Here is a 7,498-nt window from a genome sequence, read left to right as displayed (position 1 = left end):
CCGGGGCTTCTCAATCGTAACAACAGACCACTAAAACAGAGCTTTGACATAACAGGCGTCTGCAATGCCTTTTCCTATACGGCCTGTCTGTTGCTTAGAGAGCGAAGTCCCACGGGAGAGATTCTAGACATGTAGATCTTAGCCCAGTCCCATCTGGGGTGCCAAATGTTGGTTCGAATTTAGCCTATTACCCAAAAACATTTAAAACTCAACTTAGAAGCCAATACTCACATCTACCTCTGAGCCCAGTTGGAGATAGAAAAAACACACCAGCCGTGAGTGAGAAGAAGCAAGGGTCCAGCTTTATTGTTCCATTCCACCACACGAGATCCACACCGATGAGAATTCTCAAAAGTGATCCCAATACCCTGAGCTTAAGCTCCAGTATTTATACTGTATTTACACACTAGATAACCCATAGGTTTCCAGAAAAGGCCTATTTCACTTACCCATAGAATTGAAACCAGGGGTTTTACTTTACACATAAAATCAGAACCCAGGCATTTCCAACAACCCAGGAAACAAAAACCCAGGGTTTCTAGTTACCTAGGTTGTCAAAAACCAAGATTCCCATTTACCTAGGTTTTCAAAAACCAGGATTCTCTTTTACCTAGGTTTTCAAAAACCAGGATTCTCTTTTACCTAGGTTTTCAAAAACCAGGATTCTCATTTCCCTAGGTTAAAAAAATGACGTAAGCAAGACGACTAAACAACCGGGAGGGACCTTGGTCTTATCGTTATCTCGAGGGGGGGGGCAGCCACCCTTATAACTGGCTTTCTTCATGGTTCTCTAAAAATTAAGGCTTTCCTTGCGAGACGAGAATCTTCACCATCTGAATCATGAGTAAGTTATATTTTCCTTTTTTTCCTGTATTTCTCGTTTATAATTTATTTTCATATTTGCACTATATTTCTTAGTTTATATATATTTATACTACTTGAAAAGCGGTTTACTGTACTTCCAACTTCTTAATATCATTACAGTTCTACTGTCCTGCATATCCTACAATTCTGCTTTTTATAGAGTTTCTCTATTACTATAAGATTCTATTAAAGTTATTCATGTGTGTGTATGAGGAAGAGAGTGTGTGTGTATGTATGTTTTTAGCACTCCTCAGCTCGTACACTTCTTTTTGACTTTTTTACTATTACTGCTCTTAAATTGCTCGTAATTCCAATCCGCCTAATCCCGCTTCTATGTGTCTAGGTGCCGGTGCCCGTCGTCAGTCCCCTCTCTCTCCGTTACTGGACCTGGATCAGGGTTTGGACCTGGATCTGGACACTCATTACCAGCTTGTGCATCTCACTGCTGATATCATGATGCTACTTAACTATCTTCGCAGCACCCCCCCCAAGAATGGAGATCCGGGGTTCCCCCCTCTTCTTCGGTACAGAATCTGCCCCACGAACGTGCGTGTTGACGCCTCTACACAGTCAGACCCAGAACCCCCCTCCAGCTTCCAATCCGAGGATGATGATGTTGTCTTCTCCGATCCGGGCCCCGACCATCCATCCCTCTTCTCACCCACCAGTCCGCCCGACTCTCAGTGGTCCGCTCACTTCACCCACCCTGATTTCCCCATGTCCCCAGGACGCACCCCATTTTCCTCCCCCTCTTACTCTCCTCCAGACTACGCACCCACCCGTCCTGTGAATTACCAATAAAATTACATTTTTACTCATACTCAATCTCCCTCGTGTTTATTTCATGTCATTTTTATCCACAACAATCCCTACACACAGCCACACACCCATCCCCACCCACACACATCCCTAGACAAAAACACACCCATCCCTACACACACCAACCCCCATCGCCACCCACACCCATCCCTACACACACCCATCCCTACACACACCCATCCCCATCCCCACAAACTCCTATCCCCACCCACACCCATCCCCACACACACCCATCCCCACACACACCCATCCCTACACACACACACACCCATCCCTACATACACCCACACCGATACCCACACACACCCATCCCCACACACACCCACACCCATCCCCACACACACCCATCCCTACACACAACCATCCCCACACACACTCCCACACCAATCCCCACACTCACCCATCGCTAGACACCCTCCCACCCATCCCTACTCACACCCACACCCATCCCCACCCACACCCATCCCTACACACACCCACACCCATCCCCACACACACCCACACTCATCCCCATACACACCCATCCCTAAACAGACTCACACCCATCCCCCCACACACACATCCCCACATATACTCACACACTCATCACCACCCACACCTTTCCCCACACACACCCACACCCATCCCCACACACACCCACACCCATCCCCACACACACACCCATCCCAACATACACCCATCCCCACAAACACCCACACCTATCCCCACACACACCCGTCCATACACACACCCAACCCCATCTCCACCCACACCCATCCCCACACACACCCACACCCATCCCCACACACACCCATCCCAACACACATCCACACCCATCCCCACACACACCCATCCCGACAAACACCCAAACCCAGCCCCACACATAGCCACAATCCTCCCCACACACACCCATCCTCACACACACCCCCACCCACACCCATCCCGAGACAAAGACACACCCATCCCTACACACACCCACCCATTCACACTCCCAGCTCCACCCCCAACCACACCCATCCCTACACACACCCATCACTACACACACACCCCCATCCCAAACCACACCCATCCCCACCCACTCCCATCCCGACAAGCACCCACACCCATCCCTAGACAAACAGACACGCATCCCTACACACACCCACCCCCACCCCAATACACACCCATCCATAGACACACCCACACCCACCCCCACCCACACCCATCCCTACACACACCCATCCCAACCCTCAGCCACACCCATCCCAACACACAAGCATCCCTACACACACCCACACCCATCCGCACAAACTCCCACCCCGTCTCACACCCACACGCATCCCTACCGACACCCATCCCCTTTCACACCGATCCCCATCCCCACACATACCCTTCCATGCACACACCCACACCCATCACCACACACACCCATCCCAACTGACACCCACACCCTTCCCCACCCACAACCATTCCCACACACACCCTCACCCATCCACACCCACACCCAACCCCACACAAACCCACTCACCCATCCCCACACACACCCATCCCCACAAACACCCACACCCATCCCCACACACACCCACACCTATCCCTAGACACACCCATCCTGACACTCACCCATCCCCACAAACACCCACACCCATCCCCACACACACCCACACCTATCCCTAGACACACCAATCCTGACACACACCCATCCCTAGACACACCCACAACCATCCCCACACACACCCATCCCAACACACACCCACCCCCATCCCCACACACTCATCCCTACACACTCATCCCTACACGCACCCATCCCCGCACAGACTCCCGCACCCATCCCTACACACACCCATCCCTAGACACACTCTCACCCATCCCCCCACAGACCCGTCCCTGCACACACCCATCCCTACATGCACCCATCCCTATACACACCCACACCCATCCCTACACACTCCCACACCCATCACCACACACACTCATCCCCACACACACCCACACCCATCCCCACACACACCCACACACCCATACACCCATCACCACACGCACCAACACCGATACGGTTGGTGTGGGTGGGGATGGGTGTGTGTGTGTGTGGGGATGGGAGTGTGTAAGGATGAGTGTGTGTGGGGGTGGGTGTGTGTAGGGATGGGTGTGTGTGGATGAGTCTGGGTGTGGGTGGGGATGGGTGTTGGTGTGTTTGGGGATTGTGTGTGGGGATGGGTGTGGATGTGGGTTGGGATGGGTGTGTTTGGGGATGGGTGTGGGTAAGTGTAGGGATGGGTGTTTTTGAGGATGGGTATGTGTTGGGTTGGGTCTGTGAGTGTGTGTGGGGATGGGTATGTGGGCGTGTGTGGGGATGGGTGTGGGTCTGTGTAGGGATGGGTGTGTGTGGGGATGTGTGTGGGTGTGTGTAGGGATGGGTGGGGAGGGGTGTGTGGGTGTGTGTGGGGATGGGAGTGTGTGAGGATGAGTGTGGGTGTGTGTAGGGATGGGTGTGGGTGGGGAAGGGTGTGGATGTTGGTGGGGATTTGTGTGGGGATGGTTGTGGGTGTGTGTGGGGATAGGTGTGGGTCTGTGTGGGGATGGGTGTGTGTGGCTAAGAGTGTGGGTGCATGTGGGGATGGGTGTGGGTGTGTGTAGGGATTGGTGTGGGTGTGTTTGGGTATTGGTGTGTGTGTGTAGGGATAGGGAAGGGTGTGGGTGTGTTTGGGTATTTTTGTGTGTATGGGGATGGTTGTGGGTGGGGATGGGTGTGTGTGGGGCTGTGTGTGTGTGTAGGGATGGGTGTGGGTGGGTGTGGGTGGGGATGGGTGTGGGTGTGGGTGGGGATGGGTGTGTGGGTGTGTGTAGGGATGGGTGTGGGTGGGGATGGGTGTGGGTGTGTGTATGACCTATGATTTGAAACATCATTTTAATTTGTACATTAAAATAGTTTTGGGTGGCTGGTGTTGACTGTTTTTAAAAAAAAAAAAAAAAAAAAAGGTTTACTTTACAGCTGTATGATTAAATGATGGATTTACACAAGCTGTCTGTGTAGGGATGGGTGTGTGTGGCTATGAGTGTGGGTGTGTGTGGGGATGTGTGTGTGTGTGTGTGTAGGGATGGGTGTGGGTGTGTGTGGGGATGGGTGTGTGTGGCGATGGTTGTGGGTGTGTGTGGGGATGGGTGTGGGTGGGGATGGGTGTTTGTGGGGATGGGTGTTGGTGTGTGTGGGGATGGGTGTGTGTGGGGATGGGTGTGGGTGTGTTTAGGGATTGGTGTGGGTGTGTGTAGGGATGGGTGTGGGTGGTGATGGGTGTAGGTGTGGGTGGGGATGGGTTCGGTGGGGATGGGTGTGGGTGTACTCGCAATCCTACTAATATGGGGACATCGGCCTGATTACACACCAATAAAGTGGGACATTTTTGATTGTGGGAACCTAAAATCGAGTCACCACAATACTAAGCGTTGCAGCATGTTTCTTTCATCGAGTTGAATCCCCCCACCAAAAATCTCATTAGTCCTCAAAATTGACATTTACTCCTTAAGAGTGTGTGTGTGCTTGGGGGGGGGGCAGTCAAGTGTTTAATGTCCCTTTTGGCCAAAGACTGTAAAAACATTCGCGTTAGCACTCCTGATGACGTAGTACAGCAATGCTTAACTCCGATTGGTTGAAACCGAAGAACTCCGATTGGTCAAACAGCAATCAATCACTGGTGCTTTGAGCCAATGAAGTAGTATGTGGTTGAATATCTCAGTTTAATGAGACGTGTGGAGTTAGGTGAATTAGCATCGCACCCAAAATGTATGTGAGTTAATATTTATCATGTCACGGAATGTTTTTAAAGCTTATACTACTAAGAGGGTTTATTAAATAAACTGTGTTGGTGTGTAAATTATTTTATTATTTAACATTTTAAATTATGGTTTACATAGCATAGTGTTCTCAGTAATTAGCTAATGTTAGTTAGCTAATGATTATTCTAGCTTGTTAGCTAGCTCAGCCTTGATGAGGCATTTAAATATATCAGTCCATTAATTTTACTAATGCTAGATTGTCTATTAATATTTAATGCACCTTCCATATAGATGCCTTCAGAATTTGTGAAGTGAAACTTTTAATAAGGGTGAAAACGAGGTTTTGAAAATGAGTCAGAGGAAGAGTCCAACAAATGATGCTATTTTTCACATTACCACCAGTCGTGATAAAGCAGGGCTTGATGTCAAATACATTGATGCATTTAAAGGTGAGCAGACCATATAAATAAATAAACTTGGACTTATGGTGATAAAACAGTAGGTCAGTTAGCATGCTTTGTTATTCCTAAACAAGGCAGGGGAGTGTTTACCATGACGCACTTCACTAAAGGAGAGTTCGTGCTAGAATACAGAGGAGAGCTCATGAAATCTCTGGAAAGTAACAGAAGACACCGAATTTACCACAACAACTTGAAAGGATTTATGTTCGACTTCATCTGGCACGATAAATTCTGGACGTGAGTACTCCTATATATTTCTTTATCCATTTCGGTAGTGTATGCGGTATGAGCTGCGGGGGTTTTAAACGCACAGTTAAAGTTTTAGCTGTGAAAAAAAGTTTTCCCTCGCCTCGCTTCACTAAGACATGGTCTGAGGGGAAATCGACTCAAGAGAATGATATTAGATTAGTTTATTAACAGTTTATTACTGTGACTCGTTAATATTTACATCCGGAGAAAGCTAACATCATATATTCCCAGCGCCGAAGTTTTGGTCGTGCGGGCGCCATTTTTAAATACCTGCTCACAGTTTAGTCTGTGATTCACCTCGGTTCTGAATCGCGTTTAATAACAATATTGTCCGTTATCAGAAAATAAATATTTTAATAGTTTTTATCATGTGCCTGTTGAGTGTCTTTCTTTTTTTTAATGTGTATCCGCATTCATCTGACGCGTGATTCAGGTGAGCTGCGCATCATAAACGCAGCACAGTGCCACTCAATTAGAATGAGGATCCTGAACTGTTGTGCTGCGTTTCTGATGCGCAGCTCACCTGAATCACGCGTCAGTCATTACCTTTATATCCAGTAGCATTTCGATTATCCAGCTCCATATGCCTCAAATATGTTTTACACAGGACAGCTATACTGTGCTTTGTAGGCATTTATTAGTTCACTACTATTTCTATTTAACAAAATGCCATGTTCATTAACTCAAAATGCATGATCAGGTGTGAGTTGTAGACGCATTCTGTAGAGTTTAGAAGACTTGTCATTACTTAAAAGAGGAAGAAGGAAACTGTGGAGAATCTTAGTAATAGTAGTAGTAATAGTTATTATTTATTATTATTATTATTATTATTATGAACAACAATGACTACGTTTACATGGACAGCGGTAATCTAATTATTGATGTTATTTTGAGTAAGACAGTATTGTGATTAAGGTGTTTACATGAGTTTCATTTAGAATATTCCTGTCATGTTCCCGTTTTACATGTTATAGAACATAAATCGATTAACGGCACACGTCATTATGTCCCCACGCCATGCCAACCGACGTCCCTCCAGAATTTCACATATCGACATACAGTTCGTCTTCATTATGGAACCGTATACAGTTTTGGGTGTTAATTTTACAAAAGCTTCAAGTGCAGTTGATTATTTGTCATGCTATATGTGCAAATATACGACTGCTTGAAGCCGTGGGCTGCGTCCCAAACTGCGTACTTACCTACTATATAGCAGCTGATATATATGTATTTCACCTTCTATATACTGTAGTATGTAAGTACGCAGTTTGGGAAGCAGCCGTGCGCTCTTGTTTGCCGTAAAACGGTTGAGCGCTGCTGTGTGTTATCGTGTCCTGTCAAAAAACGTCCCGTCAGGATGTTTATAGTGTGATTAA

At 47.7% G+C, this 7,498-nt stretch overlaps 1 long non-coding RNA gene across 1 annotated transcript; it reads left to right on the top strand.

Annotated features, from left to right (window-relative positions):
* Positions 1-5,366: 5,366 nt before the first annotated feature.
* LOC128631805 (uncharacterized) lies at positions 5,367-6,242 on the top strand. Its single transcript, XR_008395940.1, has 3 exons — positions 5,367-5,419; positions 5,704-5,861; positions 5,948-6,242. It is a non-coding gene; the product is annotated as an uncharacterized LOC128631805 (long non-coding RNA).
* The last annotated feature ends 1,256 nt before the right edge of the window (positions 6,243-7,498 follow it).

The sequence above is a fragment of the Ictalurus punctatus genome, unplaced genomic scaffold (genome assembly GCF_001660625.3).
Source record: "Ictalurus punctatus breed USDA103 unplaced genomic scaffold, Coco_2.0 tig00007095, whole genome shotgun sequence".
NCBI lineage: Eukaryota > Metazoa > Chordata > Actinopteri > Siluriformes > Ictaluridae > Ictalurus > Ictalurus punctatus.
Note: the sequence above shows the minus strand (reverse complement) of the source record. Positions and strands in the feature narration are given on the sequence as shown.